Source organism: Ursus americanus, chromosome X (assembly GCF_024610735.1).
Source record: "Ursus americanus isolate L20-20 chromosome X, mUrsAme1.1.p, whole genome shotgun sequence".
In the NCBI taxonomy this organism is placed as follows: Eukaryota; Metazoa; Chordata; class Mammalia; order Carnivora; family Ursidae; genus Ursus; species Ursus americanus.
Genome location: NC_142164.1, coordinates 98,188,954 through 98,204,057, shown reverse-complemented (window position 1 = coordinate 98,204,057; position 15,104 = coordinate 98,188,954). Strand labels below are relative to the sequence as shown.

The following is a 15,104-nucleotide window of genomic DNA, read 5'->3' as shown; positions in this document are numbered from 1 at the left end:
CTTGTTTCCTGCCTTGTTTTATTGAGGGGCAAGGAAAGTTACCTACATCACCACTGGCAGCTGCTCTTACCATCTTTCCATGTTCAGTTTGTAAATTCATCTTTTACACGGAACTGTACGTGTGATGCTTTGGAGCCAATAGGTAATTTCCTCTGACAATTGTAAAGCAACACCTACCCTTTTTAGAGTCCTACACCAAGTACAAACGCTGATTGCAGCGCTGTCAGAGTGTTGGTTTTCTCTCTCCGTGTAATCAGTACTGAAAGGCCAGCTTAACTTTTCTGTGAGGAGGGCCTCTTTTAATTGCGTTCCCTAGCCCCGAGGTTTGCGGTGAGTCTCTATCTGTCCCTTGCTTGGACTGACCAGCTCTAATAAACTGTGCTGAATATTTTAGAATTCAGAGCAGTCTTTTCAAGCCTGTGTGTAGCTCTATTTAGACAGACGAATTTTTATTCCAAGTGTGGACCAACAGATAATACAGTGCCCAAGCACATTGTTTTCATAATAATACATCTACTGTCTTTCCTCGAATTGGACGAGTAAATGTTGTTTTCGTGGAATTGCCTGCTCTGGTCAGTCGTGAATATGTGTGCACTCTAAGAGGAATTTGGGGTCCTTAAAATGGAGGTCCATAAACCACCCATTAGTGGACTTGAGTTGTTGTTGTTGTTGTTTTTTCAAGAGTGATCCTTACACAAGGTAAGTTCTCAGTAGAAGAAGTGTCTGCACGCTCACACACGCAGTGCAGATGGTAACGATTCTGGATCATATTTATACATTTTTTTCCACGACTGTCACTTTTGCACTAAATGGTACAAAGGAAAATGAAGGGATCGGCCATGTTCCCACCTTTCCAGGATCCTCTGGACTAAATCCACAGGTAGCGTTGTGGGTTGTCAGGCTTGTGAAGAGTAGTTTACCCAGGCTGTGTAACCTTCTGCCTGCCCCATGACGGTGAAGTCCGTGCCGCAGGTCTGGGGCCTTTGACATTTTTAAGTGTTGATTTGCACTTGTTTCTAACTTTCTTGCCTGCATGTGCAGAGTATGATTTTTTGGCTGCTCCTTCAAAGAGATATGAGAAAATTGTTAATGTCAGGGCTGTTGTTGAATGAATACCAAGCAAAGTGCTAGGCATTCTTGAATCATTCTTGCTAAGGCTCAAAAACTTCTGACATCAATATTATAATCTCCATTTTACTGATAAGGCAACTGAGGCTCCCAGAGTTTAGATAACGTACTGATGAGGATAACCCGAGCATTACTACTATAAGTGGCCAAGATGGGATTTGAAAACAGGTCTATATCCAAAGCATCTATTTTATTGAACCCTCAGTCCCTGCCGTTTTGTGCCTTTTAAAAATTTGATATGATCAGTATAATCTTAAGATCTGATGTTGTTTGTACCGTTAGCACGGTAGAAGATGTTTGAAAAAGCAGCTTACCTGAACATCTCACTTGATCTATTAATCCTATTTGGAATATGTTTAGTCTGTGTTCTGAATGAGATGAATGATTCCCCTCCAACTACTATTCCCAGTACAGTTTTTCTTTGTCATGTTCGAATAGTAGAAGATTCTGGATAGCTTACATGCCTCTAAACCTTAGTCACATCCCCTTAGATCTTTCTACACATGCTGTTATGGTTGAATAATTATCTGCTCTTCCATTGGTGGAAAATTTCTCTGACATAATCACATTCCCATTCTTCATAGCTCTCCCACAGCCCTTTCTCCTTCCAAAGAAAACATAACTGTTAAGAAGAGACCCCAGGCTTTTCGTATTCTTGACTTGGCTTAAAAAAATATAATTCAGAATTCAAAAGTCTAATGATGCCTTCTTGATTCTTGGCCACCACATTAGCTCCCCTAAAAGCGAAATACATAAAATACTCTTGGATGTAAGGAAAGGCAAAGAGTATGAAGAAGAATAGGGAAAGTTTAGTTAATATTTTGAAGCAATGTCTTACTCTGGTGATATGATAATAATAGATTCATTGACTATTTGTTGACTGTTTATTTAACAGCAAGTGCTGTGTTGGCTGCTTGGTTCGTACTCAGAGAATCACACAACTAGAAAGACAGAATTTAAGCCCAGGTCCAAATAACTCCAAATTCCAAGAATTTCAGCCATTGTGTCAGCCTGGGAGATGGAGTATTTGGTGTCAAGAACACATCCACGCAATTCCTTTTGCATCATCAGGATAGGCCTTCCCTGGCTATATCAGTTCTGTGTCAGAAAGATTCTATTTTTCCAAGATAGAACGTATTGATGCTTTGTTCTCTTGGTTTGTTCACCTCACTCCTTGTCTCCCTCTACATACATTTACATTTCATTGTTTAGTCTGGATCCAGGTCTTAGCACTCTCATTCTACAATACCCACTTTTTTGGACCACACTTACAACCCTATCTTCAATTGCATTAGCGCGTGAATAGCTCCTAAATCTAAATATCTTTGTCCCAGTTCTCTTGTTCTATTATCGCGTAATTGTACCTCTTGAAAATAGACTGTTGCCTCACTCTTAATTGCAGCTCCTTGTCCCGGCCTCCTACACTACCTTCTTGGTCTTCATTCTCTACCCTTCCATTTTATCCTCCACACTCAGCCAGACTTCTCTTTTTAAGTACACATTTACTGTGATTCTTAGCAAAAACAAAAACAAAAAGGGGCCCGCCTGTATGGTGCCTGCCAGAGCAAGTCCAGGCTTTTTGGCTCAGAAAACAACTGCCATTGCTGGGTGACCCAGCTTATGATTGTTAGCCTTGCCACCTCTTTGGAATCAGACCATGTAGAGTTCCAGTTAGAATGACGATGCTGGTCTTGGAAAAACAAAACTGTTGAGAACTGACCCAAGACAATGTAGTAATGCATAATTCTGAGATCTTTTTAGATAAATGAGGTAATTGTAATGGTTAGGGGCAGGAGAAGTTTAACTACTCTCTCACCACCTTGTTTCCATTACATACTAAAAGAAAATTTGGACAAATTGTGTTGCATATGACCTTATTAACACACAAACATAGAACCCATCCTGTAAACTGGAAGACGTTCCAATTCTGTGTTGTGCCTGAGTGTCTGTGTGTATTCCCAAAAACTTACAAGAAAGTTTCCCCTGAGGCAAATGTGACAATATACCCGTGGCAGGATTAGGCGCATTATGTAATGACATCTAAGAATATTCTTCATCTGAACACAGGACCGTTTTGGAATCATGTCTGGAAAAGTTTCCCTAAAGGGGCAGGCCAATGGCCCCACTAGATGTTTACAGGGGTGTGATGTGTCTCTATATTATGTTAACTAATCCGATTATCTTTCATAGCACTGATTTTACCATGGAGAGTCCATTTCCAAGATCCATTTTATTTAGTAAAAAGCCACTAATTTTAGCAATCAAATTTGATTTCTAACATTTATTGTGCTAATTAACAAAGCGTCTACTTTTGATCAGAAACAGAGATAGTTGAAGCGCTTATAGAGGCTGCCCCTGGGGTGTTGCCTTATTCTAATTAAATACTAGCTGACCATCCTGATAAAGGCAACCTGCTGTTTCTAGAGCAGAACTTACACGAACACGGTATACCAATGTCTGTGCTGGAATAAGTACAAAGAAAATACACTTATCATGACAACATCCAAGTCCTTCGCTTCTCCATGCCTCTGCCTGGGATTTCCCTTACACTTTTGTTTAAAGCTTATATAAAGGTAGCCCTTCCTTCCTTCCTTCCTTCTTTCCTTCCTCCCTTTCTTCCTTCCTTCCTTCCTGCATCCCTCCCTCTCTCTTTCCCTCCCTTCCTCTCTTCCTTCCTTCCTTTCTTCCTGCCTCTCCTTCTCTCTTTCATACACAGTTCATATTTTTCCTCTGACTTCTAAAGATTTCCCTATCACCCCAAGGTCCAGTTATTTTCTCCTTCATCTTTACAAAAATGGCACTTAAGACACACCTTAAATAGTCCTTTTTCTTTTAAGTAATGAGTGCTCGCTAGTGAATGCCTACTACTTGTAGGGCACTGTGATTTCAAGATTCCTTTGTCACTTTTTAATTTCCATTAAAAGAAGGCTTGAAGACCAAGTCATGAAGTAAAGAATTATTCAAAATTTTGAAAGACTGTCTCCATTTTGGAACTGGCTCTGCAAATAAAAAATGTAATAGATATATAAAGAAAAACAAGGTTGTGAAGTCATAGGTAGCCCGCTAATAGGAGAAAATAGGAAACACCGGCTCTCCTACATGAGGATTATCGTGTTGGTGGATGTCGGTAAGGTAGTGCCAGAGTTTTCACTAGGAAGTAACTTATGTGAACAAACTTGAGGTTTCATTTTGTGGGGAGGATCTAGTGCTTGACAAGGTGAAGCTACTTTATGTTTGTTTTTCTCAGAGTGCAAACTGTTTCGGTTTTGGTTTTATCCCCTGACTATGGGGTATGAGACGCAAGCTTATAATTGTGGCAGGGCAAGCTTGTAAGAACACTGTAATCACTATTTTAAAGATGAAAAATAGAGCTCTTCTAGTTCCACTTTAGAAGTTATTACAGGTATGGGACAAAATGAGTTAGAGCAATCTTTTATAATCTCCACCCCTTGACCCTTGAAAAATGTGAACATCTGTTCCATTTCATGCATTTGAGACATTGGTTTCTACATCATCTTAGGTCATAGCATTTATTTTTCTTTCTCCTTCAATCACAGGGTTACTGACTATTAATTGTTACAGGAACCATTGTCTTCATGTCCATCAGTGAAACTGTGCTTCTGTAAATCATTTAGAAATCCTGTAGGGGTTTTTTGCTTTTGTTTTTGTTTGGTTTGTTGGTCGGTTGGTTGGTTGGTTGGTTGGAACTGATTAGATAATTTGCACACACATGAACAATCTAGAATGTGTTTTTGGGTTCCAGAAGGAGAGACCTGTGGTTGTTTTTGGTATACGATTTGCCCAAAGTCATAAACTGTTGAGTAGGAAACAAGCCTTCTCATCTCCAACCCTTTGCTACCTATATGCCACCTGCTAACTCTTACCCGCTTTAGATTTCTAACATCTACACCACTCACTGGCCCCTCAAGGATGCAAGGGAAGGAAATTAATATCTACTGAAGACCTCCTTTGGGCCAGGCATTTTGCTAAATGGTGGGGACCCATTTCATGCTAGGTATCTACCTTAGGAAGGTGCTATTTTATAGACCCGGGAACATAGTCTCAAATGAGTGAAATTAAAATTAATGCCAGTTGAGATTTGACCTCAGCTGCTGGGGCTTTTTTTAGTTCACTATATCATGACATATATATGTTAATTGGTATCACATTTCAGTGTTTGAGACCCTATGGATTGAAATAGTCCAGAAAAGTACCAAGTAACAAAACAAGTAAACTACAACAATATTGCAAAAATTGCAAAGTGTAAAACTCAAGCAGCTTTATTTTATTTTAGAATACAATTGCCAGATGTTGACATGAAGGATTGAAATGAAAAGTGAAAGTTATTGAAACCACGATATTTGATAATCACAGAATCAAAATATTAAGATTATATGACTAATGCTTGTTTATTCAATGATATATCATCCATTTCTACAGAGTATTTTTACTGAAAATTTCTATCTTGGGAATGTAAGAAAACATATGAAGGCAAATCTGAGACACGAGAAAGAAATGTGGCTTAATTAAAAAAACTCTTATTTATTCAAATTATATCAATGCTAATTTTTAATGATCACATATTTCTGTGCTAATATGCCACATGCAAACATAGAAAGTCATCTTTTAAAATGATTTTAAGATTTTATTTATTTATTTATTTATTTTGGAGAGAGAGAGAGAGCAAGTGGGGGGGCAAAGGGGGAGGGAGAGGGAGAGAATCCCAAGCAGACTCCTCACTGAGCTCGGAGATGGTTGAAGGGCTGGATCCCATGACCCTGAGATCATGATCTGAGCCAAAACCATGAGTCAGATGCTTAACCAACTGAGCCACCCAGGCACCCCCAAAAATCACCTTTTAGCATAAAACACATTATTCATCACTGAGCCCTCCTCAAGCCTCATTTGGTAATTCATTTGCTGAATGATGGCCTCTGTCACTAGTCAGTTTTACATACTAAAGTTAAAAATATTTGAGAACAATTTTTTTTAAGTGGACAGCTGCCAATAACATCTGACAACTGTTCAGTAGGTGTTTAAAGGCTAAAAGTTCCCAAAGACCCAACTGTCAATCTCAAGCCATTTATATTATCAATAACTCTCTTTCCTAGCCCAGATTCAATAAAGCCACCACCTTCATCTTGAGAATGGAATCTCCAATCTACATTTTCTTTTTTTTTCAAGATTTTATTTATTTATTTGTTTATTTATTTATTTGAGAGAGAGAGAGCCTGCATGCATGCGAGCACATGAGTGGGGGGGGGGGCAGAGAGATCGGAGAGAGAGAGAGAATCCCAAGCGGAGCCTGAGGCAGGGCTCAATATCAGGACCCTGAGATCATGACCTGAGTCATGATCGCTTAACCAAAGAGTCAGACGCTTAACCAACTGAGCCACCCAGGCACCCCTCCAATCTACATTTTCTTAAAAGTTTCATCATTCTAAAAAATCCATGACTCCTTTGGCTTCTCAGTCCTCCTAAGGAGCATTGACTAATATTGTCTCATATGTCAAAGAGAAAAATATTTATCATTTTTCCAAACTACTTTTTCATTCCTGATAGTTTCATATTTTCCTTCTCTCATCAAGGTTTTCTTAAATAGTATTTTAAATTCAGAGTTTTATTTCTTAACTCTCCAGAGTCCAAACTTCTTTTTCCCCCCTCAAATATATTTTTTAAATAAAAATATGGTGGTTAATTCAGTCAATGGAAGGAGAAAATTCTACTGGACCAGTTGGTTGACTTCAAGTAACAAAGTAACTAGCTGATTAATAGGTCTTGCTGTTTTTTTGCTTGTTCCCCCTCCCCCAGATTTATTGAGTTTTAATTGAAATTGTGTAAGTTTAAGATACACAATGTGATATATAGATATAGATATAGATGATAGATATAGATACAGATATAGATATAGAGGGATGTGTATATTGTGAAATGATTGCTACAGTGTTAGTTAACATATCATCTCACATAACTGTTATTTTTTTGTAGCAACATTTAAGACCTAATCTCTCAGCAACTTTCGAGTATATAAAATATAGTATTGTTAATTATAGTCACCATTCTGTATACTATATCCCCAGAATTATCTATCTTATAGCTGGAAGTTTATATCCCTTGACCAACATCACTCTCTTTCCCCTACTCCGCAGCTCCTAGCAACCACCATTCTATTCTGTTTCTGAGTTCAGCTGTTTTTATTCCACATGTAAGTGAAATCATACAGTATTTGTCTTTCTTTGTCTGACTGATTTCAGTTCGCATAATGCCTTTAAAGCCTAGGTTGTTGCAACTGGCAAGATTCCCTTCGTTTTTATAGCTGAATAGTATTCTGTTGTATATATTGACCACGTTTTCCTTATCCATTTGTCCATTGATGGGCACTTAGGTTGTTTCCTTGTCTAAGCTATTGTGAATAATGCTGCAATGAGCATTGGGGTACAGATATTGCTTTGTGATAGTGATCTCATTTCCTTAAGACATATACCCAGAAGTGTAATTGTTGGATCATATGGTAGTTCTATTTCTAATTTTTTGAGGAAACTTCGTATTGTTTTCCATAGTAGCTGCACCAATTTACATCCTTACCAGCAGGGTACAAGAGTTCCTTTTTTTCTATATCCTTGCCAACACTTGTTATCTCTTGCCTTTTCGATAATAGCTATCCTAACAGGTGTGAGGTGAGATCTCATTGTGGTTTTGATTTGCATTTCCCTGATAGTTAGTGATGTTGAGCATTTTTTCTTGTACCTATTGGCCATTTGTGTGTCTTTGGAAAAATGTCTGTTTGGGTCTTCTGCCCATTTTTTTATTGGATTATTAATCTTTTTGATGTTGAGTTGTATGAGTTCCTTATATATTTTGAATATTAACCCTTCCCTTATCTGATACATGGTTTGCAGATATTTTCTCCCAGTCCATAGGTTGCCTCTTCATTTTCTTGATTGTTTCATTTGCTGTGCAGAAGTTTTTTTGTTTGAAGTAGTCCCACTTGTTTATTTTTGCTTTTGTTGCTTGTCCTTCCTTTATCATCTCCAAAGAATCATTGCCAGGGCCAGTGTGAAAGAGCTTTTTCCTATGTTTTATTGTAGGAGTTTTATGATTGCAGGTCTTACATTTAAGTCTTAGATCCATTTCAAGTTACAATTTGTGGATGGTAGGGTCTCCTGGGTGGCTCAATCAGTTAAGCAGCTGCCTTCGGCTCAGCGGAGGTCCTGCTTCTCCCTCTCCTTCTGCCCCTCTCCCTGTTTGTGCTTGCTGTCTCTCAAATAAATAAATAAAATCTTTAAAAAAATTTGTGGATTGTATAAGACAGGTCCAACATTATTCTTTGTCATGTGGACATACAGTTTTCCCAACACCTTTTATTAAAAAGATTATCCTTTCCCCAATTATTATTCTTGGCCCCCTTGTCAGATACTAGTTTTCTGTATATGTATGGGTCTATTTATGGACGCTCAGTTTTGTTCTAATGTTCTATGTATCTGTTTTTATGCTACCACCATACTGGTTTTTCTTACTATAACTTTGCAGTGTAGTTTTCAATCAGGAAGTATGATGTCTCCAGCTGGGCTCCTCTCAAGATTACTTCTGCTGTTCAGGGTCCTTTTTTTAGTTTCAGAGGTAGAGTTTAGTGATTCATCAGTTGCATATGACATCCAGTGCTCATTACATCAAGTACCCTCCATAATGCCCATCAACCAGTTACCCCATCCCCCCATCCATCTCCCCTCCAGCAACCCTCAGTTTGTTTCCTATAGTTAAGAGTCTCTTAATGGTTTCTCTCTCCCTCTGCTTTTGTCTTATTTTATTTTCCCTCCCTTCTCCTATGTTCATGTGTTTTATTTCTTAAATTCCGCATATGAGTGAAATCATACGTGTCTTTCTCTGACTGACTTATTTCACTTAGCGTAATACCCTCTTGTTCCACCCATGTCATTGCAAATGGTAAGATGTCATTCTTTTTGATGGCTTCTTCTTTATCCATTCATCTGCCAATGGACATCTGGGCTCTTTCCATAGTTTGGCTATTGTGGACATTGCTGCTATAAACATTGGGGTGCATGTGCCCCTTCACATCACTATGTTTGTATCCTTTGGATAAATACCTAGTAGTACAGTTGCTGGATCAGAGGGTAGCTCTATTTTTAACTTTTTAAGGAACCTCCGTATTGTTTTCTAGAGTGGCTGCACCAGTTTGTGTTCACACCAGTGGTGTAAGAGGGATCCCCTTTCTCCGCATCCTCACCAACATCTGTTGTTTCCTGACTTGTTAATTTCAGTATCAGGGTTTTTTTAGTTCCATATAAATTTTAGGATGGTTCCTTCTACATCTCTGAAAAAAGCCCTTGGAAGATTGATAGGGGTTATATTGAATCTATAGGTGGTTTTGAGTAGTATGGACATTTTAATAATATTAATTATTCTAATCCATGAACATGAGATGTCTTTTCATTTATGTCTTCCGTTTCTTTTATTAATGTCTTATAGTTTTCAGTGTATAGATCTTTCATCTCTTTGGTTAAATTTATTCCTCAGTATTTTATTATTTTTGATACTACTGTAAATGGGATTATTTTCTTTTTTTTTTCAGATGATTTGTTGTTATTGTATAAAAATGCTACAGATTTTTATATGTTGGCTTTGTATCCTGGAACTTTATTGAGTTTGTTGAGCAGCTCAGATATTTGGTGGAACATTTAGGTTTTATTATATGTAAAATCATGTCATCTGCAAAGAAAAAATTGTACTTCTTTCTTTCCTACTTAAGTACCTTTTACTTCTTTGCTTAATTGCTCTAGCTGGAACTGCCAGTACTATGGTGAATGGGAGTGGTGAGAGTGGGCACCCTTACCTTGTTCTTGAATTTAGAATGAAATCCTTCAGCTTTTCATTGAGTATGATCTTAGCTGTGGGTTTGTAATTTATGGCCTTTATTGTGTTGAGGTATGGTTCTTCTATACTCAATTTGCTGAAAGCTCTTACAATGAAATTATAAATTTTTTGTCAAACTCTTTTTCTGAATCTATTTACAAGATTATATGATTTGTGTCCATCATCCTATTAATGTGGAATGTCATACTTATTGATTTGCATAAATTGATCTAACCTTGCATCCCAGGGATAAATCTCACTTAGTCATGCTATATTATCCTTTTAACGTACTGTTTAATTTGGTTAGCTAGTATTTTGTTGAGAATTTTTCTATCTATATTCGTCAGAAGTATTGGGGGGGGCGCACCTGGGTGGCTCTGTTGGTTAAGCATCTACCCTCGGCTCAGGTCATGATCCCAGGGTCCTGGGATTGAGCCCTGCATCGGGCTCCCTGCTCAGTGGGGAGCCTGCTTCTCCTTCTCTCTAGCTGTTGCTCCCCCTGCTTGTGCTCTTTCTCTGTGTCAAATAAATAAATAAAATCTTTAGAAAAAAAATTAGTATTGGCTTGTAGTTTTCTTTTCTTGTAGCATTCTTATCTGGCTTTGGTATCAAGGTGATACTGTCCTCATAAAATGAGTTTGGGAATGCTTCCTCTGCCAATATTTTGGAAGCATTTGGGGATTGGCATTATTTCTTCTTTAAATATTTGGTAGAATTCATGGGACACCTGGGTGGCTCAGTTGGTTAAGCATCTGCCATTAGCTCAGGTCATGATCCCAGGATCCTGAGATTGAGTCCCGCATCGGGCTCCCTGGTCAGCGGGGAGCCTGCTTCACCCTCTCTCTCTGCCTGCCGCTCCTTCCCCCTGCTTGTGCACTTTCTCTCTCTCTCTCTGACAAATGAATAAATAAAATATTTTAAAAAATTAAATATTTGGTAGGATTCACCAGTGAAACCATCTGGTCCTAGGCTTGTCTTTGTTGACAGTTTTTTAATTAATGCTCTAATCTCCTTAGTTATTGATCTGTTCAGATTTTCTATTTCTTCACAGTTCAGTCTTGGGAGATTGTATGTTTCTGGGAGTTTATCTGTTTCTTCTAGGTTATCCTTTGTATTTCTGTGGTTCCAGTGCCTCTCTCATTTATAATTGTGTTTAGTTTTTCTTTTTGTTTTTTGGTTAGTCTAGCTAAAGATTGTCAATTTTGTTTATCTTTTTAAAAACCCAACTTTTCATTTCATTGATTTTTTTCTATTGTCTCTGTATTCTGTATTTCATTTATTTCTACTCTATTCTTTATTATTTCTGTCTTCTATTAACTTGGGGCTCAGATTGTTTTTCTTTTTCTAATTCCTTGAAGTATAAAGTTAGATTATTTATTTGAGATCTTTCTCTTCTCTCAGATTCAGGCATTTATCATTAGAAATTTTCCTCTCGGGGGGGGGGGGGGCGCCTGGGTAGCGCAGTCGTTGGGCATCTGCCTTCGGCTCAGGGCGTGATCCCGGTGTTCCGGGATCGAGTCCCACATCAGGCTCCTCTGCTGGGAGCCTGCTTCTTCCTCTCCCACTCCCTGCTGTGTTCCCTCTCTCGCTGGCTGTCTCTCTGTCACATAAATAAATAAATAAAATCTTAAAAAAAAAAAAGAAAGAAATTTTCCTCTCAGAACAGCTTTGTTTCATCTCAATTTTTGTTGTGTTGTGTTTCCATTTTCATTTGTCTCAAGATATTTTCTGATTCCCCTTTTGCTTTCTTCTTTGACCCATCAGTTGTTCAAGAGTGTGTCATTTAATATCCACATATTTGTGAATTTTTCCATATTCTCCCAAACCATTGTGGTCAGAAAAACATACTTGATAATGATTTTGTGGCCCAACATATGATCTGTCCTAAAGAATGTTCATTCATGCTTAAGAATGTGTGTTTTGCTACTTTTGCCTGGATATTCTGTATATGTCTGTTAGGTACGTTTGGTCTATAGTATTCTTTAACTCTACTCTTTCCTTATTAATTTTTTATCTCAATGATCTATCCAGTATTGAAAGTGGGGTATTGAAACCTGCTAATATTATTGTATTGCTGTCTATTTTCCCCTCAGTTCTGTTAATATTTGCATATTTAGGTACTCTAATATTGGGTACACATAGACTTACATTTTTATATCCCCTTGATGAATTGACCCCTTTATCACAATATAGTATGGAGTGACCTTCTTTGTCCCTTGTGACCAATTTTCATTGCAAATCTATTTTATCTGATGTAAATATAGCCACTCCTGTTTTCTTTTAGTTGCCATCTGCAGGAATATCTTTTTCCATTCCTTCACTATCATCCTATGTGTGTCTTTAAAGATAAAGTGAATCTCTTGTAAGCAGCCTATTATTGAATCTTACTTTTTGATCTATTCAGCCACTCTTTGTTGTTTGGAGAATTTAGTCCATTTTTGTTTAAAGTGATTATTGATAGGTAAGTACTTAACTATTGTCACTTCATTCGTTATTTTCTGTTTGGTTTTTTGTTGTTGTTGTTGTTCCTTTTTCCCCTTCTTCCTCTCTTGCTGTCCTCCTTTGTGATTTTTTTAACTCATATACTTTCATTCCTTTCTCCTTAACCTCTGTGTATCTACTATAGGTTTTACATGAAACATCGAATAGATATAACAGACTATTTTAAGTTGATGACAACTTACCCTCAATTGCACAAAGAAGTCTACACTTTTACTTTCCTCCCCCCACAATTTATGCAATTGTTGTCATAATTTACATCTTTTTATATTGTGTACCCATTAAGAAATTACTGTAGCTATAGTTATTATTTTTGTTTAATTTATTCCAGTGAAGTTAATATATAGTTTTATATTAGCATCAGGCATACAATATACTGATTCAACAGTTCCATGTATTGCTCAGTGCTCATCAAGATAAGTGTACTTTGAATCCCCTTCACCCATCCCCCCATCCACTTCCCCTCTGGTAACCATCTGTTTGTTTTCTATAGTTATGAGTCCGTTTTATGGTTTGTCTTGTAGTTATTTTTTCATTAAGTTTTTTATTTTATTTATTTTTTTTAAATTAAGATTTTATTTATTTATTTGACAGAGAGAGAGGCAGCCAGCAAGAGAAGGAACACAAGCAGGGGGAGTGGGAGAGGAAGAAGCAGGCTCCCAGCGGAGGAGCGTGATGTGGGACTCGATCCCAGGACCCCGGGATCACGCCCTGGGCCGAAGGCAGACGCTTAACTACTGAGCCACCCAGGCTCCCCTAAGTTTTTTATTTTAATTCCAGTATAGTTAAGATACAGTGTTATATTAATTTCAGGTGTACAGTATCCTGGTTCAACAATTCTATACATCACTCAGTGCTCATCATAATAAGTGTATTCTTTAATCCCTATCACCTAGTTCACCCATCCCCCCACTCACCTTCCCCCTGGTAACCATCAATTTGTTCTCTATAGTTAAGAGCTTGTTGCTTGGTTTGTCTTTCCTTTCTCTCTTTTCTTTTCCCTTTGTTCATTCGTTTTGTTTCTTGAGTTCCATATATGTGTGAAATCATATTGTATTTGTCTTTCCCTGACTGACTCATTTCACTTAGCATTATATTCTCTAGCTCCATCCATGTTGTTGCAAATGAGAAGATTTCATTCTTTTTTTATGGCTAAACAATATTCCATTGTATATACATACCACATCTTCTTTATCCATTCATATATCGATGAACACTTGGGCTGCTTCCATAATTTCATTATTGTAAATAATGCTGCAGTAAACTCAGAGGTGCATATATCCTTTCAAATTAGTGTTTCTGTATTCTTTGGATAAATACCCAGTAGTGCAATTACTGGATCATAAGGTAGTTCTATTCATAAATTTTTGAGGAACCTCCATACTGTTTTCCACAGTGGCTATACCATTCCACATTCCCACCAACAGTGCAAGAAGGTTCCTTTTTCTCGACTTCTTCCCCAACACTTGTTTCTTGCGTTGTTGATTTCAGCCATTCCAACAGGTGTGAGGTGATATCTCATTGCGGTTTTGATTTGCATTTCGCTGATGATGAGTGATGCCATGCATCTTGTCATGTGCTGTTGGCCATCTGTATGTCTTCTTCAGGGAAATGTCTGTTCGTGTCTTCTACCCTTTTTTAATTGGATTATTTGGTTTTTGGGGTGTTGAGCTGTATAAGTTCTTTATATATTTTGGATACTAACCTTCTCTTGGATATGTCATTTGCAAATATCTTCTCCTACTCTGTAGGTTGTATTTGAGTTTTGTTGATTGTTTCCTCTGCTGTGCAGAAGCTGTTTATTTTAGTGTAGTTCCAATAGTGTATTTTTGTCTTTATTTCCCTTGCCTCAGGAGACCTATATAGAAAAATGTTGCTACAGCTGATATCAGTCAAATTCCTGCCTGTGCTCTCTATCCAGGATTTTTATGGTTTCAGGTTTCACATTTAGGTCTTTAATCCATTTTGAGTTTATTTTTGTGTATGGTGTAAGAAAGTTGTCCAGTTTCATTCTTTTGCGTGTAGCTGTCCAGTTTTTCCAGCACCATTTGTTGAAGAGCTTGTCTGTTTCCCATTGCATGTTCTTGCCTATTTTGTCAAAGATTGATTGACCATACAATGGGTTTGTTTCTGGGCTTTCTGTCCTGTTCCATTGATCTATGTGTCTATTTTTGTGTCAGTACTGTAGTGTTTTGATTACTCCAGGTTTGTAGTATAACTTGGAGTCTGGAATTGTGAATCCTCCAGCTTTGTTTTTCTTTTTCAAGATTCTTTTGGTTATTTGGTGGTCTCTCGTGGTTCCATTCAAATTTTAGGATACTTTTTCTATTGCATTTCTATACACCAGTAATGAAGCCACAGAAAGAGAAATTAAGAAAGCAGTCCCATTGACAACTGCACCAAAAATATTAACATACCTAGGAATAAACTTAACCAAGGAGGTGAAAGACCTGTACTCTGAAAACTATAAAAGATTGATGAAAGAAGTTAAAGACAACAGAAACAAATGGAAAGACATTCCATACTCTATGGACTGGAAGAACAAATATTGTTAAAATGTCCACACTACCCAAAGCAACGTACAGAATTAATGCAATCCCTATCAA

The 15,104-nt window shown here is 37.6% G+C and overlaps 1 protein-coding gene across 1 annotated transcript in view; it reads left to right on the top strand.

The window, feature by feature from the left end:
- IL1RAPL1 (interleukin 1 receptor accessory protein like 1) overlaps positions 1-15,104 on the top strand; it is a 1,307,342-nt gene that overhangs the window by 1,278,975 nt on the left and 13,263 nt on the right. The window lies entirely within an intron of this gene.